Genomic DNA, 27968 nt, shown 5'->3' with positions numbered 1-27968 from the left:
GTTGTGGGTTTATTAAAAAAACAAAAAAAAACATGAATAAATATGCATTTAGTTTAGTCAGCCTGCTATTTAGCATAAGCATAAACTATAGCGGGAACAGATCGAGAAGTGAGTCATCTCACGTACCACCGTTATATCATTCGCGGGTTGTGAGACTTGGGAGAGAATGGGTTTAGTATAGTATTTAAAAATGATTTAGCCTTAATTTACTCAATCTACTCACTAAAATAATAGGATAAGACATAAAATGAGAAAATGTGAATTCTATAATTTATTTTTATGTTCTTCATAGCTCCCATAACATCAAACTGTCTCTGCCCCCCCCCCCAAACTTTGCCTATGCACACATCACACATTAGTTTCACCTTAAAGATAAATAAAAGTAAACATAACCATTAATTAAATACTTAAACCCTGTTTCTTACTGCAGAAACTATGACTCTGTCAATACTACACAAAACAAAGCTCAATTTCTCAACTCAGTAAACCATTGTGTCATTTGTAACACTGTTATGCCTGAGTTAATGAACTCCCAAAAGCTTGCAGGGTTGACTTGTCTCTTCTGATATTTCTGAAAACAAAGACCCTATTTGACCAGATCTACACGGAAAATATGAATGTTTGAAACATTGCTGGTCTGAAGAAATTAAACTGTAACCACATAATTTTTAACTGTTACCAAGTTTTTGCCTCAGGGCTTTTATCAGAAAACTTGCACATGAGACATGATGCCAGCACTGCTGTTTTCTTCACAATGTTCTAGAGAGCAAGTACATGCATTCTTTGTCTTATTGTCTCAGGTCAGTAGTTTGTATGGTTTTATTTTTGTCTTTTCTTCATTTATGTCTCACTCTACCTTCCTTCCTTCCACCCCTCCTCTTGGGCAATGGTAGTGCTTCAAGCTTGAAACTCAATTTCTCAGCCTGTGAATGGACAGCAATTGCACTGAGCTAACTCAATTGTTGAGATATAGCAGCACTGGCCCTTCAATAGATTGGGGCCTCAGCTCTAATACTACATCTCTCATGAAACAGGCAAACACATTGCTATTCCATTTCAACCACTGCACTTACAAATTGAAGCCTTCAAATGCAGGCTATGCTCAGCATTGTAGAGGAAAGAGAACAAATCCCATGAATATATTTAGCAGCAATTTATGTTACAGTAGTGTGTGAAATCACAGGATGGTGCTTTTGGTTTTTATATAACATACATTGTACATTTTGTTATTTTTGTGTCCCGAAGTAAAACAACCAATGGCAACAAGTCACCTGGAATATCCTACAACAAAATACAAAATACATATACAGTACTCAGGATAAAAGAACACACCTCCTCTAAACATAAAGATATTTTCCTATTTCTTAATTATCACTATTACACTTCATGGAAAGATGACAAATTTGAAATGTTTTAAACATATAATTAATAAAAAAAATATTGTCTTCAATATCTGTAAAATAAGTAAATTAGCCAATTTAGCTTAAAAGAGTTGCAAAAATGAGTACATCCTTGATTAAATTTAACAAACGTGTAATATTCTAGTAGTGTGCCCTCCATAACTTCAAGTATCCTGCTCTCTACTCATGACAAATTTTTACATCTATTCTGTTTAACTCCTGGAGGATGACCTTGAGTGCCTTGGTGTTTGAGTTGAAGTGTTGATCAACAAAATTCCCCACAGCAGGTGCCCAATAGTGTTAAGGCTGAGTAAAATACTTGTCTACTGAATGATTTTCACTTTGGCACTTTTTTTCAACATAACACCGACTGTTACGTAACAGTCGGGATCATTAATATGCACGCCCCCAATATTTGCATATACCAGCTCAGGTTCAAGGCATTACACAAGGGCAGGAAGTCTGGATGTGCACAGCTGAATCAACAGACTAGGTAAGCAAGCAAGGACAACAGCGAAAAATGGCAAATGGAGCAATAATAACTGACATGATCCATGATATTTTTAGTGATATTTGTAAATTGTCTTTCTAAATGTTTCGTTAGCATGTTGCTAATGTACTGTTAAATGTGATTAAAGTTACCATCGTTTCTTACTGTATTCATGGAGACAAGACTGTCATTATTTTCTTTTTTTAAACAGTTGCAGTCTGTATAATTCATAAACACAACTTCATTCTTTATAAATCTCTCCAACAGTGTGTAATGTTAGCTTTAGCCACGGAGCATACTATCAAACTCATTCAGAATCAAATGTAAACATCCAAATAAATACCATACTTACGCGATTAGACCTGCTGCATGACGAACACTTTGTAAAGATCCATTTTGAGGGTTAGATTAGCTGTGTGAACTTTGTTTATGCTGTTTGAGGCAATCGCTAGCTCCGGGGGCGGGAAGCACGAGAATTTAAAGGGGCCGCAGCCTGAATCGGTGCATATTTAATGATGCCCCAAAATAGGCAGTTAAAAAAATGAATAAAAAAAATCTATGGGGTGTTTTGAGCTGAAACTTCACAGACACATTCAGGGGACACCTTAGACTTATATTACATCTTTTAAAAAAATGTTCTACAGCACCTTTAAGACATTTAAAACAATTCTCAGCTCAAATTCACTTTCAGACACCAGTGAGTAAAATAACATCTGACTGCGATCTGATAGGGATTCTGATCACTGTATGTGGCAGAAATATATTTATATGCAATGCTAAAGGCTACTTATGCTAACCCTCACAATAATAAATATGATTATGGAAAATACCAGAGACCTCTTGAAGAACTTAGACAAATCATATATGATTATAATAGTGTATTTATTTAGTTTCATGTTTCATCTTCTTCTCTGTGCCTTTATTGATAGTAGACTTAAACATAGACTTGTCATAAATTACACTCCAGTTAACTCGTATAACTACAGTTTTCTATCCATGAACTACCTCTGATGCTCTGGCTGAAAGGATAACACTATATGAGGTGGGAGAGAAGGCTCAAATCTCCTCAGATCGCATAATTTCATGGACAATTAATAGAAATGCTCATTCTTTCTAAAGAAATGTGAACTAAACAAATAAATGGAAACAGGTGCAAATAAATACGTATGTATGTTCTCTTTTTATGTTGATTTCAGTCTGCTTCAGTTAGTTAGTTGTGTGACATTGTTTATATGGAGGTATACTAGCCTGACAGTGGAAACACAACTTGATTTTTGCCTCACGGCTCGTGGCCTGGGCTATTGGCCTGACACGCACTGGCCCGAAAGTGGAAAAGCGGCTATTGTCATGTTAAAAAACAACGCAATGAATAAGGAGCAGGGAACATCTTCTGTTTCAAGATTTTGAATTACATCACACAATCGTGTGTGCATTCATGACATCATTGATTAAGCACAACTCCCCCACTCCTTCATCACTCATACATCCCTATATAAGAGCTTTACTACCACTGAACTTCACTGTGGGGAACCAACCAGGCACTTCTCACTGTTCTCCATCATGCAATGCCATAAATTTTGAATGCTGTTAGATCCAAAATGATTAATTTGGTCTCATGAGACCAGAGTATGGATTACCAGAAGTCTATATTTTTTAAAAAGACTGTCCTCCTCCAAAAAAACGACCCTGTAGGTCATTTTTTCAAGCACCTTATTATGACCTATATTTACGTTTTAAAGTCACGCGCCCTCTAGCGGCATAAAAATAATGACAGTGTCGTGTTATGTCTGTCGTCATGAAATGACGTATGACCATCATTACCAATCAAAATGCGTTTTCATTTAAATACAATGTGTGGACTTTTTACATGGTCCCTTACCCACCATTTGTCCTATTTCCATTAAGCAAAACTTTTTTTTTATTATTAACAACTACACCTACCCTTAGTGATTTATAGTGCATATACACTTTATGAGCACATGTGTTCCCTGGGATTGAACCCACGATCACATGATGACATGCATATTGTTGTGTATTGCAATGCTCTACCAATTGAGCTACGCGAAACCCGAAGTATGACGTGTTAAAATGAAAGTGTCCTGTTGTCGATAGGGGCGCAACTTTAGTAAACACTCCTATGGGTCGTATTTCAGGGAAGTGACGTATTGGTTGGAGGACATGTTGGAGAGTTCAATTAGGGAGACTGTCCTCCAAAAAAAACAACCCTATAGGTCGTTTTTCAAGCACCTTATTACGACCTATATTTACGTTTTGAAGTCATGCGCCCTCTAGTGGGCGTAAAAACAATGACAGCGTCGTGTTACGTCTGTCGTCATGAAATGACCTATTACTGTCATTACCAATCAAAATGCGTGTTCATTTAAATGCAATATGTGGACTTTTTACACCATTTCTCCTATTTCCATTTACCAAAACAATTTTTTTTATTAACGACTACACCCACCCCCATCCCTAAACCTAACCTTAGTGACTTATAGTGTATACACATTTTATGAGCACATGTGTTCCCTGGGATCGAACCCACGATCGCATGATCACATGATTGCATATTGCTATTGCAATGCTCTACCAATTGAGCTACGCGAAACCTGAAACATGATGCAGATAAAAGGGAACAATGCATTAAAATGAAAGTGTCCTGTTGTCGATAGGGGCGCCACTTTAGTAAACGCTCCTATGGGTCATATTTCAGGGAAGTGACAAATGACCTATATGGTCGTATTGGTTGGAGAACATGTTGCAATTAGGACATTCAAAGGGGTCATGAAATGGATTTTTTATTATTATTATTTGTTTCCTGAGGTGCACTTATAATGTTAATATTTTTACATCAAATAATTGTCATAATTTAGAAATAAATGGCTATTTTCCTCCCTGATTTTAGGCCTCTGATTTGAACACTCTGTTTGAAGAGACATGTCTGCTGTGAGACGTCAGTGTACACATCCACTGCTGTGATTGGCTGACATCTTTGCAATTGAAATAAGTACTACATGTGGAATCCTCTCAAATACTTTTACCAGATTTTACTATTATAGCTGTCAAGATTAATGAATTGTAAAAAGTGTTCATTATTGCATTTGATTAACATTGAGCAGATGAGTCTGTTGATTGTGTGAATGTAGTGATCTCATCATTGCAACACAATTTCTGCACTCTCACAAAATGCTTTTAACATAACTAACAATGCAAACACTATGTAAATACAGTAAGAGATTTATTTTGTAGTGTAAGAGCGTAACAGGAGTTCTGGCAAGTGTCCAGATAAACTTGCGCTGCGAGATCGACAGCTTCAGCCATTATAAAGAGAGCGCTCTTTGAAGTAAAAATAGTAGGATTATTCATTATGAATTGAACTGTCATTACCGGTTTTAAAATGAAATACATTACTTACAGTTTGAGGGGTCCTTGCTGATTCCAGAACAGTTGGCACAGCCTGATCTTTGAGCAATGTTGAGCAAAAAAAGTCGCATTGCGACTTGTTATCAAAACAGTCGCTGGTAAATTGTACAGTACAAACACGCAAGTCAGCACTGACGTGACTAGCACATTCGTTAAAAATAAACTGAATCCATCTTTCTCTGACATCAGGATCCTTTGGCAGCTTATGCAAAGATTTTTCCACAGCCAGAAACAGCACAATGTTTCCATGGCAATCTTGTTATTATCACAATCTTATCATAAACAAGTAGGCCTACTTTAGATCCACTCGCTGCTCATCGAATGAACACCAGTGGGCGGGGACAACGATGCGATGATGTAAAGGTAGGTGTTGTTGTCTTGCTCCAAAGGCAGTCGTATGCAAATGATTGTGCTCCTGTGACATCACATTCCACCTCGGTTCCAAACAAAGCTTTTTTACAGCTTGATTATATAAATGCTTATTTATTGATGACGAGGACGTTTTAAGTTATGGAACTTGCAGGATGTAATAATGATACAAAGAACTCTTATATGCCAAAAGATCAAGGACAATTGGATTTCTCATGTCATGACCCCTTTAAGTAGCTTTTATAAATGTGCCTTAGGAAAAAAAAAACATTACTGGTGTGCATCTTGAGACAAAACACTGTCACTGGCATATTTTAAGATTTGTCACTGCAAGTCACTTTCACTTAAATCAGCTCAAACATGCATTTTAGTCTGTGAAACAGGTGGTAAATGAGTTTCTTGTGCTTTAGCTACAATAGGTAGTTACAACAACAATGTAGTTCACTTCTGCACGGCGTGTCTTACTGTGTGAGATGAAACAGTCACTCTTCTCACAGCTTTTGCCAGCTCTGAGACACTTTCTTGGCATTTCTCCTGCTCTTAGAAAAATCACTCATCACAAATGAAAGCTTAAGTGATGTCCTGTTTTGTTTTTTTTTTTGTTTTTTTTTAGGGACTTTTCATAAGTCCATTCCTTTTGAGTTTCTGTGTTTCTTTTACTATATTTTCACACTTAAAACAATTATCCTGTACCATTGTCCTCTTTTGTGCAAGAAATAAGTCTTCTGACAATTATCTCCCAAGTGGTTCCATTTTGTTAGCATGAAGTCTGAGAATGATTCAGTGGGCTGTATCATCAAGAAACTGTCAAGAAACTACTTTTTTTTTTTTTAATGTTTGGTTCAACATACTGTCACCAAGACAAATTAAAGCTCTTTCTTATTCTGAATTAATGTGAATATATGGGAATTAACAAGAATTGCAGGTTAACCTGTAACAGTGAACTAAAATGTAGTTGAAAAAAAACAGCTTGCAGCATAATCTTGTTTAAAACAACCACATTTGATGTTAAATTTCTATCCTGTGCATTACTCAATCACACGCACACAGCACACTGCTTACTGCAGGGTTACTGAGGCAACACCCTCACACCCCTGAATCTGCTTTCATTTTGCATTTTGAATGTGACTTTTTTTTTACGGTTGGGGGGGATGCTTTTTTGTTGTTCAATGAAATAATTGATTAAAGTTCTACTCACAAATAAATCAAAGTCAAAAATGTCATCTTTAAAATTCCTTAGTTTGCATTAGTTTGCATGCATGTCTGCTTATGACCCAACAAAATGTTTATATTTATGTATATGATACGGTTTGTATAAATTATCCAATATGTGCAATTAATTCCCTTTAATTCCTGTTAAGTTTCTAACTTGGAATTTCCCAGCTTAAAGGGTTAGTTCACCCAAAAATTAAAATTATGTCATTAATGACTCACCCTCATGTCGTTCCAAACCAGTAAGACCTCCGTTCATCTTCGGAAAACAGTTATTTTAGATTTAGTCCGAGAGCTTTCTGTCACTCCATTGAAAATGTATGTACGGTATACTGTCCATGTCCAGAAAGGTAATAAAAACATCATCAAAGTAGTCCATGTGACATCAGTGGGTTAGTTAGAAGTTTTTGAAGCATCAAAAATACATTTTGGTCCAAAAATAACAAAAACTACGACTTTATTCAGCATTGTATTCTCCGCAGTGACGCTGTTGACGTGTTATCTGGTATATATAAAAATATAGCAATACCAAAATACAAACAATGTAGAATAGCTTGAATACAGCGTGTGTCTCCCTCAGACTGTAAACGAAGCTCGGGCGCACTAGTGTAAGGGTGGAACTCCTACAGCGGTTCAGACTGTAAGGTTTGCCGAGCGACTAAAGAAACTTTATCAGTAAGATGTTAGAGAACTGTACATTTCTTGTCTATTACCACCCACTGCAACTTATACCAACGACGGAAATAAGCGCAGTTATGATAGCAAAATATGTGGGAGAGCGTTGCTATAGTGTGACAATATTGTATTGCAATAGGGAGCACACTAATGTTACTACTAAATCAAAACTCGTTAGCACATCAATTGTAATTGAAAGGGTTTAATGACAATATCTGATGATGGTTACACTTAAAATAATTACAAAATAGATGTATGAGATGATAAAATCATATACCATTAATTGTACACAGCATGTATGAAAAAAGTTACCTGAGAGAGAAAGAGAAATAGAGAGAGAGAGAGAGAGAGAGAGAGAGAGAGAGGGCAAGGGAGTGCCCGAGATCCAAGGAAGAAGAGCATAGAAAAAGAGCCCAGTTACAATCTTCTTTTATGCCTTCCTTGACCATGTGACCAAAACTCAAATGTGAGACATTCAAACTGACCAATCAGAAGATTTAAACTTCCCCCCACTGTACTAAAGGTGTGACCATTTGTAGACCCCCGATGTACACACATCTTGGCCTACAGGCCTTGATCACTATCACCTTTGTGCCTCCCAAATGGCCCTTGGCAAGAGAGAGGGGTGTGAAACAGTAAAGCAAATGTCTTTGTTCATTTTAAAATATCTTTGGATATTTTCAATTCTTACAGTCCCTCCTTGGCACCGTTGGCCACACTCATGTGTCAAAAGGTGGCACAATCCATGAAGACATGCTTTCTGTTGTGTGTAGATGTCAACTTCAGACTTCTTGTCCAGACTTGTTGCAATAGCAGTCGGTCAGTCTTCAGTCTTTGTTCTCCTTTCAGTCCTGCATGAGAAGGTCCATCAAATGGTGTTGCACCATTCATAGATATGCAAATCATCCATCGAACACTTCACACCTCCACAAGAATCAGGCACTGATGATGGTATGACTCAGTTGTCCCTCCTTTGAGACAATACACAGGATTTGAACTTTGGCAGCAGGGATCCTGTGATTTAAAAGAACATATAACACAACAAACAGCAAAAGCATACATATAGCATTTGTCATTGGTCAGAGGTTTGATGTGGTCAGATTAAATTTGTCTCTGGCAATAAGCCCTTAAATTGATGTACTTGATAAAGTGGTCAAGGTGAGAACAAAAGAAGATCTTAAAAGCTCTTACACTGTTTCTGGAAACATTGAAATAAATTGCATAATAACAAAACAACAAATGTTGGTTTAAAACACCCCATTTCATGAAGAGTATTAACAAAATATTCAGTGTAACCAAATACAGAGATTCAATTGAATAAATGTCCAAAAACATTGTTACAAGTCAAATGGACAAAATACAAAGAAACAAATGAAATAAGCTTCAGAATTGTTTCAAATGCATTAATGATAATACAAATTGTGTGCTTAAGTAAGAATGAGAAATAATAACATACATTTTAATATTTCATTTGGTGAGACAAATAACTAAGTGATTTAGTAAGTCCAAAGGAAAACAACAACAACTGGATGAAATTCACAGTTATAGTGCAGTCTAGACTTAAAGACTTAAAAAAACACTATATGTATACATTTTATGAGGCATAGGTAGATATAGATTTGACTTTGTGTGAAGATCAAATCTATGTGGCTGCATTTAGCTGTGGCTATGTGTAAATTCAATCATGCTCCAACAAAGGTGAGGGAGTTTTACAATTGTGATGCAAATTTGGTCCTGCTGTAACAGGGAGCCAGCATGAGAATATGAGCATGAGGTTGTGATCTGGCTCAAAATCCTTCAACACCAATGTTTTTGTTAGAGAGCATGATAAAGTGCAAAGTTCAGAGTTACTGAATCCTGTTGTGAGGAAAGCATTTTCATGGTTAATGCAACTGTGAATCACATTGTAGCCACATGGCAATTCTATGCTCCTGTACATGGTTTTACTCTAGCTATATGGAAAACAGCTGAGTTTTCCATTTAGGAGGCAAATAAATTCAACATAGTCACACATGCAACTAGAATTGCTATACAATTCTAGTACTACACTTATTATTCCAATTAACACAAGATACATGGCCTAGAATGAATAACATCTACAACCTTAACCTAAGTGTTTAATCCCACACTTACAGTAAAGCAATCATGTGTTTTAAAGAATAAACTCAGCTAGTCTATGTGTACATATAGTATCACAAACAACTTTAATGTGTGTTCTATGCGCACAATGTGTTTAGCACAATTACAAATTTGAAAATACAAAAGGGATCATCGCTATTGGGCTGCTAATCCACTAGCAAGTGAAGTTAAAAGTTGGAGGCCTTGCATGAACAATGCAGTTAACTCACTTAGAGTTTTACCTGCAAATGAGCTCTGATCTTTGCTCTTAAAACGTGGTTTCCTATATTTCTGAAAATAAGGTGGAGGTCTACCCCTACCCAGTGACCAGCATTTGTCCTCTGTATGGCCTATTTTCTGACAGGAACTGCAAAACCTGTTCTCTTTGCCACAGGGTTGTTTGCTGTGTTCTCCTGGAGTTTGAGGATTTCCATGACTCTCTAATGCTTGAACACCATGCGTTCTGGTACATGACTCTGCGCTATTACGGTGCTGCATCACCTTAAGAACTGAAATAGGCACACTTTCTTGAGCAGTGGCCTCTGAACAAAACATTCCAGATTCATCAGAACAATTCACCTCATCTAAGAAGTGAACATGCTTTTTAGCTCCATCGCTGTTAAGCGTTTTGGGAGACATGGGCTCTTGAGCATTTAGCTTAGCCTTGAGATCTGCAATGGTCTCCTTGTGTTTTTTACACTTTTCAGTCAGAACTAACTGTTCAGCTAGCAAATTATCTAGCTGTGACTGAAGATCCTGAATCTTTGCCTCACACTTTTGTACCTCTGCATTTTTAGAATTCACTTCTTTACATTTAGCATCTATACATGAAAATAGATGTGTTGTAACATCACGCAGCTGCACACAACTTATGAAGTTTAAAGCCTCTATTATTTCACCACGCTTTGATTTCTTTTGGTGTTTGCCAATTATGTCCCACCATTTGAGCATTTCATCATCTGAACATTTAATCCCAATGTATTGTTTCTTGAGTTTGCACAAGGTAGGCTCAACTTTTTTGCTCCATAAAGCAAACAATACTTCACTCTTTCCAGAAATTTTCCCTTCCATCCCTGAGGAGATCTGAATATCATACCATTAAACAATTAAAACAGACTTACCCATTCCTTGGTGAGATGGTCAGCTTTAATCCATTCACAAGATCAACTGTGAAAAAATGTCCTCATTCTGATGAGCGATCAAAGTAGATTTCAGAAAACTCACTGCAAGGGATCCCGGGTTTCGGCACCATCTGTAAGGGTGGAACTCCTACAGCGGTTCAGACTGTAAGGTTTGCCGAGCGACTAAAGAAACTTTATCAGTAAGATGTTAGAGAACTGTACATTTCTTGTCTATTACCACCCACTGCAACTTATACCAACGACGGAAATAAGCGCAGTTATGATAGCAAAATATGTGGGAGAGCGTTGCTATAGTGTGACAATATTGTATTGCAATAGGGAGCACACTAATGTTACTACTAAATCAAAACTCGTTAGCACATCAATTGTAATTGAAAGGGTTTAATGACAATATCTGATGATGGTTACACTTAAAATAATTACAAAATAGATGTATGAGATGATAAAATCATATACCATTAATTGTACACAGCATGTATGAAAAAAGTTACCTGAGAGAGAAAGAGAAATAGAGAGAGAGAGAGAGAGAGAGAGAGAGAGAGAGAGAGAGAGAGAGAGAGAGAGAGAGAGGGCAAGGGAGTGCCCGAGATCCAAGGAAGAAGAGCATAGAAAAAGAGCCCAGAGCAACAGTTACAATCTTCTTTTATGCCTTCCTTGACCATGTGACCAAAACTCAAATGTGAGACATTCAAACTGACCAATCAGAAGATTTAAACTTCCCCCCACTGTACTAAAGGTGTGACCATTTGTAGACCCCCGATGTACACACATCTTGGCCTACAGGCCTTGATCACTATCACCTTTGTGCCTCCCAAATGGCCCTTGGCAAGAGAGAGGGGTGTGAAACAGTAAAGCAAATGTCTTTGTTCATTTTAAAATATCTTTGGATATTTTCAATTCTTACACTAGATAACACATCAGCAGCGTCTTACGTTAGCAGCGTCACTGCAGAGTCGTGAACGCGGATTGACAACAGACCCGGAAGAGAATACAATGCTGAATAAAGTCGTAGTTTTTGTTATTTTTGGACCAAAATGTATTTTCAAGGTTTCAACAAATTCTAACTAACCCACTGATGTCACATGGACTACTTTGATGATGTTTTTATTACCTTTCTGGACATGGACAGTCTACCGTACATACATTTTCAATGGAGGGACAGAAAGCTCTCGGACTAAATCTAAAATGTCTTAAACTGTGTTCTGAAGATGAACGGAGGTCTTACGGGTTTGGAACGACATGAGGGTGAGTCATTAATGACATAATTTTCATTTTTGGGTGAACTAACCCTTTAACTTCCCATGGAAAGTTTCTGGAAATTTTCCGCCCTTTTGCAACCCTACTTGTATGTAAAAAGTAATTGCTGAATTTGTTAACTTTCAGAAAATAAAAATGCTACTTCATAGAATATAAAACACAGCACAAAAAGTTACACTGAAATAACTTTGCATACACTGTAAAAAAATTCCATGACTATGAAATCTTTGAGATCTTCTATATATTTAACACAATGTCTCATTACCACTAAATTGTATTCATTTTCAGTTTCAGCATGAAATTCTTAATCAATAATTGTATTTAAAGTGGTCTGAAAAAAACTTAAGGCAGCAATTAAATTTGAGATGAAGTTGGAAGTTATTTTTAAGCCATTTCTAGGACCTAATAACAAACATGATTTCTGCAAAGACACACTGGACTAAACAACGATGTACATTAGCAGAAGCAAAGAGCTCATGAACTGAGTTGTGTAATTATGTGGCAATGCTCTGCTCCAGCTGGGTTTGCTTTGAACATTATTGCATAAATGTCATAATCAACAATAACTCTAAATAAGCTAAAAAATGCTCTAAATAACAATTACAATTAGGACATTTGCTAAATATTATTTTCCTCACAAAACCTCAAGCATTCAAGCAAGATGAAACCAAATCTCAGCGTCGGTCCTCCTGACAGGCTGAATCATGGTTCTTCCTGAATGTGAGAAGACAGACCATAAGTTAGAGGCGACTGGCTGTTGTGCTGGCTTGTTATTCTCTCACAGAGTCAGCTGTGCCGAGAGAGAACAACATCTCAAACTTAATTACCTCTCAGGTCTCTGCATCATGCCAGGAGTTCAATGTAGATAGATGTCAGAAGAACACAATCATTATATATATATGTGTGTGTGTACATGAGAAACACAAAACAAACCAAAGCAGCATGTAGTATCTACTTCAAATCCTTAGATCAGCCTTACCGGTACTGCCACTGTGAACGTTTAACACGTAATTATGTTTTATTGAACAACATCTCTGTACTTTCATTCATCTGCTCACATTAATAAATAGCCAGGAGCTTTTATCTTATGAGCCCAGAGCTGTTACTCTGCCACTGGGACTGAACGCTGAACAGTATACCTGCTATCCTGACAGTAATCCTTCAGTTTTATGCAGCAAATGGCTGTAGTGTTTTCTGCTTTATTGAGTATTACTTTTGTTTTATAGAGCAATTACAGCTCCATGGCCTACGTTGAGTGAGTTAGCTCGCTGCTCTGACGCGTAAGGTTTGAAATGAGCATTTTGTGTCATTCTCTGGTGACACAATGAGATGCTTTTCTCAACACAAAGCTGTCAATTATGCTTGATGTGTTTTTGTGTAAATAACAATGAAATTTAACTAGTGACAGTAAGAAAGAGCCAAGTGCTCTATAGGAGAGAAAATAATGCCACTTTCTCAAGCTCTAATCACCATCATAAATATAACGTTTATATGATTCATGCACACACTGTATGGAAGATTACAAGCCTAATTAGATCATGAGAGCCAGCCAAAATATGTCATCAATTACACACAGCTGTGCATTACTGCATGAGCTGTAGAGAGAAAGCGAGGAACACAGATTTACGGATCTCCAGGTGCCTGTAATGGAGTGATTCTCTACAGGACACAACACAGACAACAAGAAAACACTTTCCATTCGGCTCTGTACGACACCTAACTTTACCTCTGACTAAAGGGCATTTATTAATAATCATTTTATTACTGATAGAAGGGTGGGGGATTCATTTTTGGCTAAGAGAAAACTCTCTTCTCTCAGCTGCATGGGCAGCCATACGCTCAATCTCACTGCATGGGGAGCAAAATGTAAACATATAAAATATTTAGCCAGCAAACCGCAGAATGAGAGCTGTCAAGGTGTTGAATATGCCGTGCAGAGCCCCTACATTCATCTGCAGGCACGAGCAGCAGGGTCCGTTTCAGACCTCAGTGTATTAGGTACAGTTAAGATAAGAGATATGTGATTTTGGCCTCAGGTCCAAACATGCCTCTTCATGTTTTCGAAAATAAACTTTTTTTTTTCTTAACCAGGTGTTCATGATACTTTATCTCAATCTGTTATTGATTTGACTGAGATTAAAAAAGACTACACAACTTAATACAATAAATTGAAATAAAAAAAAAGTTGTGTGAGATAAAAAGAGGTTTAAAGGTCCCTATAAACATAATGTGACAATATGATACTAATATATTATTAGGGGTGCTTGCCTGAAAGGCGAAGCACACTATTACGATCTCAATTGTTTTTTCTTCTTCTTCTGTACAAAACTTTGGCGAGTAAATCATACCGCACCATTTGTCATAGACCCATCAATGTGGTGTCAAATCGTGCGGCTTATTATGACCTTTTAAGTGATCTGGCGAACAATGTTCCTTCTGCGAAACAATCCCATACGCTTAAAGGGATATTTCAATCAAAAATGATTGAAACGGTGGCCCAGTAGTGCACAACACAATGAAATTAAAAAAGCAAAATTAAGTTCACAACACAAAGAAATCAAGCCACAACACAACAAAATCAAGCCACAACACAACGGAAATGCTCCCGACCACTTGGGGTCTCTCAGAGCTCGGTAATGTTAGTAGTCCTTGCCAATGTTCTAAAGTCGACAGTCTTACAAATATATCAATATATCAATATATATACAAATATATCAATATAATGCGTATACCAGCGTATATGAGAAAATGCCCAGCATACATGCCCAGTGTGCCTGCAAGCGAGTGGAAACACAGTGCTGCATACACTGTTGTCACATATACGCAACTCAGGAAATGCAGCTATTATTAAAACTGTTACGGATCCCTTGTTTCCCTGGACTCCATATCCCATGATCCTCCTGTTCTCCACACCTGCACTCACTTCCCTCGTCAGCTCCCCATCGTCACTCATCACCTGCACCTGGACTCTATTGTTAGCACTCCCTTTATATTGCACTCACTCCCTTCACTCCTCGTCCGTCTTGAATGTTGTTTAATGTGTATGTTGGCGTTCCTGCCCTGTGTTCATTAAAGAAGTGTATGTTTGTGGAAATCCGTATCTGCCTCGTCTCTCTACACCAGCAACACGTAACAGAAAGACGGACCAATACCGCTGGATTTCCACTAGAACATGGAGACATTCCCCGGCTCCCTGGCTACCGCTCCTCCAACGCCTCTCACTCACCTTTCTGCTGGCGATCGCCTCATCGGGCTTCTTCAGATTGGTCGTTCACTGGAGAGGTATGTGGAGGAGTTCGTTGAGCTGGCTTATCTGACTGACTGGCCCGATGCTAATTTAATCGCCCTGTTTTTGGACGGTCTGGATGACAACACTCTCCGTTTCCATGAACCTGATTATCGTCTCTCCTTAAGCGAAACTATCAATTTTATTTTGTTTTTGAATAATTCCAAATTCTATGTGGATGAGTGTTGGTCTCCAGTCCGTCCAGAAACACGGTCGGCTGGGCCAGTTAGTCAGCCTCCGTATTCCTCCGCTTACCCCTCCGGTGAACTTCCTTCCTGCCCCACGCTGGGCCCACACTCTCCTGCTGGGTCCGGAAAGCGGAGAAGGAGGAAAAAACCTGCCGCTCCAGCCCTCTCCGAGGAGGTTCCAACCTCACACGAGCCGCCAAGTGAGGCGGCCTGGCTTATAGACTTTTGGTCTGAGCCAATTTCTCCAGTCTCCGCCGAGCCAAGTTCTCCAGTCTCCGCCGAGCCTGCATCTCCAGTCTCCGCCGCCGAGCAAGCAGCGCCAGTCTCCGCCGCCGAGCAAGCAGCGCCAGTCTCCGCCGTCGAGCAAGCAGCGCCAGTCTCCGCCGCCGAGCCCTCAGCTCCAGCCGCCGCCGAGCCAGCCGCTCCAGCTGCCGCCGAGCCAGCCGCTATTATGAACTGTGTTATAGAGGTCTCCAGCCCTAAGACTGTTTACCCTCCCTGCCTCCCTCTCCCACCTCCATCCTTTTGTGTTTGCACTGAACCTCCACCTCAAGCCCCCTCGCCCAGATCTCCACCTCGGACCTCTGGGCGATTACCTACACCCTGGCTCCAACCTCCCTCGTCTCCACCATGGCCCATCAGTCCTCTAGCCTCACAAGTCTCCATTCTGCCTCCGCTCACACCTTGGTCCCTCGTCAGCCTGCCCTCCCCTCTGGACTGCACTCCTCCGTCTTCGCTCCGTCCCTCCGTCCCTCAGCTCCAGTTGGCCTCCTCACTCCCCCTGGTGTTCACTTTGTTGTCTGTCGTCCTTATTCAACTGCGGCCTTCTGGAGCCCCGGCTGCGCTTCGGTCGGCGGAGCCGCTGGTTCCGCCATCTCCCGCTGGTCCTTCAGCGCCGCCTGGGCTCAACTGCTCTATGGCTTCGGCCCCTAATCCTCCATGGCCGCCTCCGACTCCTGACTCTCCACGGCAGCCCGCTGCACCTGACTCTCCACGGCAGCCCGCTGCACCTGACTCTCCACGGCAGCCCGCTGCACCTGACTCTCCACGGCAGCCCGCTGCACCTGACTCTCCACGGCAGCCCGCTGCACCTGACCCTCCACGGCAGCCCGCTGCACCTGACCCTCCACGGCAGCCCGCTGCACCTGACCCGCCATGGCCGCCCACGGCCCCAGAACCGCCATGGCCGCCTTCGGCTCCTGACCCGCCATGGCTTTTGAGCCCGCCCTGGAGACCTCCACTCCTGTCTGCTCATTCCCCTGCTCCGGCTTGAGGTCTCCAGGGCGCCCGCCCCCCTCCCGGTTGTTTCATCTACGGCGCGAGGACGCGCCTACCGGGAGGGGGAGGTACTGTTACGGATCCCTTGTTTCCCTGGACTCCATATCCCATGATCCTCCTGTTCTCCACACCTGCACTCACTTCCCTCGTCAGCTCCCCATCGTCACTCATCACCTGCACCTGGACTCTATTGTTAGCACTCCCTTTATATTGCGCTCACTCCCTTCACTCCTCGTCCATCTTGAATGTTGTTTAATGTGTATGTTGGCGTTCCTGCCCTGTGTTCATTAAAGAAGTGTATGTTTGTGGAAATCCGTATCTGCCTCGTCTCTCTACACCAGCAACACGTAACAAAAACAATGTCATTCTTAAAATGGCACTATTAAAATGAGGAATATAGCATTTTTAACAAGGTATTTTGATACGTTTCTAGTTTCAGTACAGGGGTTGGCAAAAATACATCATAAAATTTTAAATAAAATACAAAATACCTTAATTTTAAATGTATCAAAATAAACTACAAAATACAACAGCCAAATGTATCAAAATAAACTACTGTATTTTTGTATTTTAAAAATACTAAAAAATACTTTTACAAGGGAGCATGAAATTTCTTCGCAAACCTTCCATCAGTTGGCCTATTTGATCTGTCCCTTCACCATTACACTGACTCAGTTGTTTAAATAAACAATGTTTGATATCACCAGCTTTACTCTGCCCGAGTCATGCAATAAATCTAACATATGCAACCAGTTAAAGGCACAAATATGTAGGATTTTTAGATTAAAATATCCAAAAACACTAGAACAATGTTATATATTTTGTTGACTTGTGTACTTACATTATCTCAAATGTTTCCAAGAATGTTTAAATCCAGAGAAATAAGCAATTTTAACCAGGACACAGACCGTGTCCGTGCGTCGCCTATCAATGACATCACACCCTCGATTTCCAGTTTTATTTTGTAGAAACCATGGAAACACCAAAGACGCATTATATTCCTCATCTGTCTAATAAAACATATTATATGTTTTATTAGACAGAGGAGGAACTGTTTGGATTCATTCATCGACTGAAAACTAATCATGTTATATAGCTTCTTGTTTAAAGGTCCCGTTCTTCGTGATCCCATGTTTCAAACTTTAGTTAGTGTGTAATGTTGTTGTTAGAGTATAAATAAAATCAGTAAAATTTTAAAGCTCAAAGTTCAATGCCAAGCGAGATATTTTATTTAACAGACGTCGCCTACATCGAACGGCCAGTTTGGACTACATCCCTCTACTTCTTTCTTTAATGACGTCACTAAAACAGTTTTTTGACTAACCTCCGCCCACAGGAATACACAAGAGTTGCGTTTGTAGAGTGTGTTTGTCGCCATGTCGTCGAAACGCTGTTATTTTCATCCCGCAGTCCAATCACCGGGTCTGATTCTGGCTCAAATTGATAGGGTAAAATTAAAGACATGTTTACAATAACATTGAGCGTGTGCATCTCCACGTTATGGTAAGAGGCGTGACCTTTCCGTGAGGCAAGGTTCGCTAAGCTGCTGTCCAATCACAACACAGGAACCGCTGGCACAATCAGAACTCGTTACGTATTTCTGAAGGAGGGACTTCATAGAACAAGGAAGTCATCAGCCCGTTTTTATGACAGTGGAAACAGCGGTATACAGATAAGTAAATTATGTGAAAAATACTGTGTTTTTTTTACACGCGAAACATGAACACATGTTATATTGCACACTATAAACACAATCAAAGCTTCAAAAAACCACGAAAAACGGGACCTTTAAAGCTCGTTTTCTTGATTTACAGCAAGTACCATGTTTTACCATGACTAATATCAATCTATCTTACAGTGTGCAATAAGTGTCTCATAGCAGCTGCCAAGCGAACGCAGAGAGTAGCACTATAACAACTTTCAACACACAAATGTATCTAATATGATAAACAGCGCTGCATTACCCCACATACGCTAGACCAGAAGAAGCGGAAGCAGCGATGGCAGCATAATAAAAGTTCCTGTTCTCGAGACATGTTGCGCTCTTCTCTCATTATCAATCACTCCAGCGGTCTCGTTCAGCTCCAACATCACTCGCCCTGCTCTGCTTCATACTACAGTAACGTTAATAATCTCATCCATGAACATGATTTCTGCCCGAGTCCCGTCCCTATTCTTTTCCACTGGCTGTAGACATGAAAACAACACATCCCATGATTCCACAAAATCAAGGACTAAATAAGTGACCTCTGTCGGCTGGATTTAACAGATCAAATATTCACATATCCCTGTGAAATATAAATTGCAAAATACTATTTTGTATTTGAAATACGTATTTGAAATACATGTATCAGAAATACTGCCCATCTTTGTTTCAGTATACCATGCAACAATACTTCATATAATAGTTGAGATCTAAGAAAGATCAAAATAACAATTTCTCAAAAAAGGCAAACATCAGTGCAGCTGGAAACTATAACTCATTTCAAAGAAATATGCCTGTTAATTTAGCTGGTGTTCTAGGAAACTGGATTCCTAAGGATTAAATGAACAGAACTGGCTTCTTAAGAACTGACAGATCTTCTGATGTTGTCTTAATATATTATCATGTTGCAATGATGTCATGTCGAAATTAATGTTTTACATCTGGTTTGGAAAACAGGCAAAACTTACTCATTACTTAAAACAAAAGTTATGGTCTTGGAACAGATTAATATGATATCGGTTCTGGAAACTTGATAAATAGGCCCAAATGCTTTGCAGTCCATCTTAAGTATGGCATTCCCAAAGATGTATCAATTAGAATACACAACTGATACTTCCATGCACAAACACATCAATACAACACAGTAATGTCTTGGCAATCTTATCATTACCAGCTGTAATGTCTTTGGTTTAAGAAGTTAAAAAAGCTAAAAAACACAGGAAGAACTAGAAAAAAAAAAAACAATATTGATTCATGTTATTTCTATTATATATTCTATTAATTCTATTATATTTCAAGCCCTTTTTAACTCTTACATTTTCATGATTCCTATTCTGTAGACAGAAAGAGAAATAGTCCACTGCTTTTAGCACTGAAACTCTTCCAGTGTTTTAAAACTTTAAACAAGACAACACGCGCGCACACACACACACACACACACACACACACACACACACACACACACACAATAGTGTATAACAAATTATTTAAAGTTCTGATGTACCTTTTTAAATCAGTCAAATAAGAACAAAACATAGATGGCCCTGCATTGCTTCTCCCTTGGAGTCTGTTTGAAGTGCTGTGGTTCCATCAAAGCAGGAGAAATGCTGAATGGGAATTTTAAAGTAAGTCACCTCTATACTGAGATGACACATGGGTACACAGAGGCACTGCTGGTGTTTAGGAGGCAGCATCCCTCGCTCTCCCTCACTTGCTAGTTTTCTTGAAAGTCAATGGAGAACTTTGAGAGAATTCATAGGCAAATAATGCTCTCAAAGATTCATCTCTACTTTTATAGCTTTGAAACTAATGACATGAAAGAAGATCTTTACTGAACTTGAAACCAAGGACATTTTAAAATGTATAGATCAGGTGTTATTTAATAACAATTTGAAAGGTTTGGGAAGGTTGGTTGATGCATGTGTGTACTTCACAGTGCAAATAAAGAGCTGTAACTGGCTCTGGGCCTGCTTGGTCCCTGCACTTCTTAGCTAAATACTCAATATATCAAACATATCCAGAAGGCAGTTCCAGCACACATCATATATCATGTATAACAAAATACACTGCCTTTCAAAAGTTTGGTGTCAGTGAGGGTTTTTTTTTTTGTGTGTGTGTGTGTGTGTGTGTGTGTTATTTGTTTCTTTTGTTTTTTAGAAAAAAAAAGATCAAAAAGATCATGTGACAATGAAGACTGGAGTAATGACAGCTGAAAATTCAGATTTGCCATCACAGAAATTAATATTTTTAAAATATATATCAACAGAAAACTTTTATTTTAATAAAAGTTGTAATAATATTTCTAACCCGATCTCACGGCAATTCGTACGTATTTTACGAGGTGGCTAATTCGTACGAATTCGTACGACCTCACTCATATGATTTCATAAGTTTTTTGCTAAATCATACGTATTTTTTACGAGTTGACAAATTCGTATGAATTTGTATGGATGACCTACCCCTAACCCCGCCCCTAAACCTACCCGTCACTGGGGTTTAGACAAATCATATGAAATCATATGAGTGAGGTCGTACGAATTCGTACGAATTAGCCACCTCGTAAAATACGTACGAATTGGTTGTGAGATAGCGTTGAACATTTCACAGTATTACTGTTTTGTTGTTGTTGTTTTCAAATTAATGCAGAAGTGGTGAGAAAGAGACTTCTTTCAAAAACATTTAAAATCTTACAAACCCCAAACCTTTGAACAGTACTGTATGCACATTTATTTCAAAAGTTTGTAGCATTCTGCCAGTATCAATTATTTATTACCACTCAAAATGGAAAATGCAGTGATTTAAGGTCTTGTATCACGTCAGCCATGCAATGTGTCTCTGCTTCTTGGTTGTTTAGCCATCTCAAAGTAGAACTATAGCTAAAACATCATCTCCTTAATATCTTCATTTAGATGACTGTTTTGTATCTTCTTCCCTGCCCAAACATACAGTACATACACCTTGGTTCTTTGAGCGGTACACTGGTAGCAGAATTCCAGCTGCTAATATACTTTCATAGGGTGCACCTGTAGCATCTGGTGCCCCTTATGTTATGCCATACAAGCAGAGAATGGAAGAAGCTCCCCAGGGTAACTGAACCTTGCTTTTCCTTTCATGCTTTTGTGCTCTTTCCCACATCATGTAATACATATTGTAGTGAAATGCTGAAACATACTTTTTGATATTTGCTAAGGAGCTAAACCATACATGCAATATTAAGACTGAAATGAAAGCTAGATCATTTCAAAAGGTTATCAGCCCTTTAACAAATTAATTACTGTAGAAATGTTCTTGCGTATAGCACAAGAGGCTTGACACAAGTTTACAATGTAAAGGAAAGCAACCCAACTCAAAATTGAATTTGGTAGGTAAGAACATTATTACCAGCTCCCAACCATAATTAACTTTTTTTTTTTTATATAGTGAATGTTGCACTCAGTATCTCAAGATATATTACACACTTTCAATAACTCCAATATAATTAAGCAGTCATTTTTATAAGGAGAGTAATCATTTATCCTTTTCTGTAATAGGCTATACATCAGCAGACGCTGGTACATTTCATTCTTCCAGAGGAAAGAGAAAAGCCGAATGTTAATGATTTGCTCCCGCTAGCATAATTTTAATTATGGATTTTCCCGACATGATCGATTTGAGGAGAGCCATAGTAATACAAGTTGTACATTCCACTGTATTAAATATTTGATATCCATTAAATTTTCATGATTAATGTCCTGGAAAAAATCCGTTTCTCTAAGCCCTTTGGTTTTTATTGCTGGCTAAATTAACAGTCTTATTTCTTTGCAACGAGTTATAGCTTCCAGCTGCAATGACGGTTTCCTTTGTTTGAGAGATTAAACAATTTTTATATTGATCTTTCATAGAAATCTGCCCTTATATGAAGATTTAATTAGTATTGCCTCCGTGAATCGTACAATACAGGCTAAAGTTTTTGAACCAATCTCATTCTTTTCATAAGGCATTGTTTGTATTTTCCCATTATCTCATTTTTTAATAATATAGCCTACACAGAGCTTTAAATTCATCTCTCATTATGTTATACATAATATTCATTGTTAAATGGATAATTCAGCCAAAAAAAAAAAAAAAAAAATGTTTATAATTTACTCAACTTTATGTAATTCAAAACCTGTATGAACACAAAAGAGCATATGTGACCATAGACCACAAAACCAGTCATAAGTAGTACATTTTTCTTTTATGAAAATCATTAGGATATATTAATATTATGTTCCATGAAGATATTGTAACAAATCTAAAGAGTGTTTTATGTTCTATTCAGATATAATCTAAGTGCATGTATGTTCTTTTCCTGTGTTATGTGTTCAGCTTGTGTGGGGCTTTAAAGGATTAGTTCACTTTCAAATTCAAATTACCTGATAATTTATACTCACCCCCATGTCATTCAAGATGTTTATGTCTTTCTTTCTTCAGTCGAAAAGAAATTAAGGTTTTTGATGAAAACATTCCAGGATTTTTCTCCATATAGTGGACTTCAATGGAGCCCAAACGGTTGAAGGTCAAAATTACAGTTTACAGCGATCCCAGACGAGAAATAAAGGTCTTATCTAGAGTTTTAACCATAAATGCTCATCTTGAACTAGCTCTCTTCTTCTTCTCTATTTGAATTCCAGCAGTGTAGACACTGCTAAGTGTATTACTGCCCTCCACAGGTCAAAGTTTGAACTAAATGGTCATATACAATATGTTAGTGCAAGTATATAACAATTTAGTTCAAACTTTGACCTGAGGAGGGCAGTAATACACTTAGCAGTGTCTACACTGCTAGAATTCTAATAGAGAAGAAGAAGAAGAGAGCTAGTTCAAGATGAGAATTTATTGTTAAAATGTATATAATTTCTTTCTTTTTTTTTCTTTTTTTTTTAGAAAATGAGCAATGGTTTCTCTAGATAAGACTCTTATTCCTCGTCTGGGATCGTGTAGAATGCTTTGACTGCAATGAAACTGTAATTTTGACCTTCAACTGTTTGGAGTCCACTGAAGTCCACTATAAGGAGAAAAATTCTGGAATGTTTTCATCAAAAACCTTAATTTCTTTGACATGGATGACATGGGGGTGAGTAAATTTTCAGGAAATTTTAATTTGAAAGTGAACTAATCCTTTAAGGGGTGGGAGATTCTCCTGAAGGAAGAGCCTGCGTGGTGTTGTGTGGGAGCGGGGTTCTGGGGAAAATGTTCCAGAAGTTTGTTCACTGTCTGTGAGGCAGGAGCATTGTAAATTGATATATTTCCTACTGTAAATATATCAAAATTTATTTTTGTAAGTACTATGCATTGCTAAGGACTTCATTTGGACAATTTTAAAGGTGTTTTTCTCAATATTTTGATTTTTTGCACTCTCAGATTCCAGATTTTCAAATAGTTGTATCTTGGCCAAAGATTGTCCTATCCTAACACCATACATCATACATCTTATTTATTCAGCTTTCATAATTTCAAAAAATTGACCCTTATGACTGGTATTGTGGTCCATGGTCACATATTGTTTTTTTGTTTGTTTGCTTCTTTTCTTTATACAATGAAAGTCAGTGGGGTCCAGTGTTGTTCTGTGCTTCAGGGCAATGAATTGACATTCATTGTATGGACAAAAAATCCTTTGTGTTTTGCAGAAGGTTTGGAATGACACGAGGGTTAGTAAATAACAGAATCTTTTTTTTTTTTTCTTTTTTTTTTTTTGGTGAACTATCCCTTTAATTGTTAATGTCAACTGACTGTCATCTGAAATAAACAGTTTTTTTGTTGGCGACCCATCCACTTTTTAAAGGACTGTTTTGAAATGAAATCCTTTATGTTTAAACATAATTTGTCACTTCTGTTTAACATTCTCCCTAGCTTCTGTTAAAAAAAAAAAATAGCACATTTCCACTTGTAATACAGAATTCATTCTCCTGTCTCCTCTAAATGTGGTTGTTCTGTTTTAAACAGATCTTATTTACAGCAGCGTACTCCTAGGGAGAGGAGAGGTGAGCTACAGCACCCTGCTGTGTAAATCTTAATGATATTGGCTCCCTCTCCTCAGGGAGACAGTTACTTTTATGCCAACTTCTATATCACACATGTCTGATGGTGCAAATTTAATCTCACACTTCTGTGAGATGTGATTTTTTTTTACTCTTTCTTTTTATTGAGTGTTACAGTGGTATTTACAGTGTGTTTTATTCTATGATATAAAAAGACCAGACTTGATACTTATTATTATTTTTTAAACTCTTCATTACATACTTACAAAAAAAGCTTTCCATAAATTTCTTTCTTATTGGGCTAAATAGAAATAGCTTACTTGAAATGCTTGACCCTGACACACTAAACAGGCTGCTAAACAAGCAGAGATGAATTTGGGATAATGTTCCATTCCACTGAACACTGAATGTAGTGTTAATTGTGTGTTTGAGATCAGGACCAACAGAGTGATATAATATGATAGCATCTAGTCAGTTGCATGAAATATATAAAACATTTGCTTATATTGTTTCATTAGCTGAATATTGTACTGTTCTGATAAAATATTGTCTATACAGTCAAATTGTACACTGAGAATGCAGATACTCTATTTAATGGCCAAACAGACACACTAAATACAATCTATTTTTTTAAGTGATGACAAAGTCCCATCCATACAACTAAATGGGCCATAGGGAGAGAGTACACACAGATGTTCATGTTTAACTAGCTACAGCAGGTAAGACAACCGATCTAGCTGAGAGTAAAACAACAGGACAAAGCCGAGGAAAACAGGTTGTTTTCTTCTACTTTTTTTTTTTAATACTCAACAATATTACCGATCTGCCTGCATTGACATCATTGTATAAGAACTAAACTGAGCTAGACAATGACATCACTGTTTTCTCCTGAGCTGCTGTATAGATAAACTAAATTAATAACTAATGATTTTTACAACAGAAATGAATCAACGCAGAACTTACTTAAGCTGGACAATGACACTATTTTCTGCCAAAACAAACTGCATTATTTTCCTGTTATCACCATGAAGCTGCTTTGAAACTATCTGCTTTGTAAAAAGTGCTATATAAATAAAGAAGACTTGACTTAACATCCATTTGGTCAAAACTAAGATTTGAGATTAATCTCTAAAAAGGAAAGCTCACCAAAAAAAAAAAAATTATTTATTCACCCTCATGTCGTTCCAAACTTTTTTGTCTGTCGAACATAAAAGAAGGTGTCTCAGTGTTTTTTGTTCATACAAAGTAAGTCAATGGAAATCAAAGCTATTTGGTTACCAACATTATTCAAAATATCTTCTTTTTGTTCCACAGTCACACAGGTTTGGAACAACATGAGGATAAATATGTAAATGATGTAATGATTTTTGGGTGAAATATTCATTTTACATTTACATTTATGAGTTTGGCATCTATCCAAAGTGCCATGCAATGCATTCAAGCAACATGCATTCTTTGGGAATCAAATTCATTGCTCTACCAACTGCATTACAGGAACATTAAACATCTGCAATTGCACTTAAAGAATGAGCTGCGTATCATGTTGGTTGAATAATAGCAAAAACCAAATCTGGTAACACTTTACAACAAGGTTCAATTTGTCTACATTATGCACTGGCTTTCGTGAACTAACAATGAATAATTTTACAGCATTTATTAATAAAGTCATGTTTAACATTACAAGTTGTAAAACATTAAATAGTATTATAAACATTCATTAACAAATGAACAATAGTAGCCTATATTTATAAATTAACTTTAACCTAGAGTAGAAAATGCTGGGAGGGGGAAAAAAATCACTGTTAGTTCATGATACCAAATGCATTAACTAATGTTAACTTTATTGTGCTACAGTTTTAGGGCGCTTTTTTAACGATCTAAGCACATGGTCTAAAGCGCACGGCGCAAGTGCACTTAGGGTGTGTCCGAATCCACTTTTGCTAGTTTAACGACGAAAATAGCATGTCTGGCGCGTGGTCTAAAAGGGTTGTCCCTATTCTCTGAGTAATGGGTATGTGTTGGGCATAACGTGCAATAAAAAAATCAGAGTCTCATTTCCCATTCCCTTTAAAAGCCAGTTGCACCAAGGCAGATTCGCTATTTACATGGCGGAATTTGCAAGCGGAAAAACTGAACGCTTCTCTAGCAAGGAAACGGATCAGCTTGTGCGCGAGGTTAAAGCGTGTGAGCAGACCATCTACGGGACAAGCTGAATTCCATCAAAGCATTTTTTAATCTTTATGCGCAGAATAATAATCTTTTACATTGTAATCCTTTTATTTTTAATAATGTGTGCTGCTGCGCATCCCTGTGTGTGTAATAAGCAGAGTGTACGTGCGCCTATAGGCGCATATTACTAACGCGCTCTTTAAGTAACAAAAAATATTGCGGCATTTACTTTAGACCAAGTTTTTGTTGGTCAATGGCACAGTCTGTATCAGTTGCCTCAAAATAGCAACATGACGACAATGCGCCTGAACACACCTCGATTTCACACCAGCAATGGGCGCACAAATGGGTGCAGTGCATTTGCTATTTAAACAACGTGGCACTGGACGTGAAAATGATAACTGCGTCGGGCTGAAACTAGCAAAAAGTACTTGCATTGCGCCAGGTATATGATAGGGCCCTTACAGATAAATTATGCAAACTCAACACTATCACAAATGCATATAATATAAAACACTATAACACTATAAGCTGTACAGCTGGATACATGTATGTGATAACAGAGTTTCATTCTTTCTCTTCACGCAACAACAATATTCAGAGAGGAAAGAAAATCCCCCAAAATTGACTTTTCATCCACTGCCTTCTGTTGCTTAAAGAAATTATTCTCTCATAGCCCAAAGAACCTCTGGCATGTAGATTGTATTTCAGTGTTATTTTATTGAGGTACCAAGAAGGGACCAGAATGTCATTCCAGAAAAATCACACTTGACCATTTACTGCTTGCCTGGGATTTCTTCCCTCTTTCATTACACCCCCTTTTTTCCATTCTTTTTCTAACCCCCCTCGCTCCCTCTCAGCAACCCCCCATATTCCTCTTCTTTTAACTCTCTCTCTCCTTCAATCTCTCTCCATGCATTTTCTTTATCTTAAGTCCCTTGTCAGCATACCTGTTTTCCAGTTCTCAAGTTCATTATTGTTAATAAGTCAAATGTATTGCATCTCTCTCCATCACGTTGTTGTGTTCATCTACAGCAAATTTTTTTGTGCAATGTAAACCAATTTACTCTCCTTCTACCAATGCAGATAGTATTAAACAATGCCCTAAGAGCACACAGCTGTCTGAATACGAATGATTTATTGCAGAGTAAGAAGTCTGTGCGTCGCTTTCTACGACTCTGCACTGTAAAATAAGCTCATTTATATTCCATATTGCCACAGCTGCCGCACTTAATATTACTGTCAGTAGAAGCTGAG

This window comes from Megalobrama amblycephala, linkage group LG3, assembly GCF_018812025.1.
Source record: "Megalobrama amblycephala isolate DHTTF-2021 linkage group LG3, ASM1881202v1, whole genome shotgun sequence".
Lineage (NCBI taxonomy): Eukaryota > Metazoa > Chordata > Actinopteri > Cypriniformes > Xenocyprididae > Megalobrama > Megalobrama amblycephala.
This window is presented reverse-complemented; position numbering follows the sequence as displayed.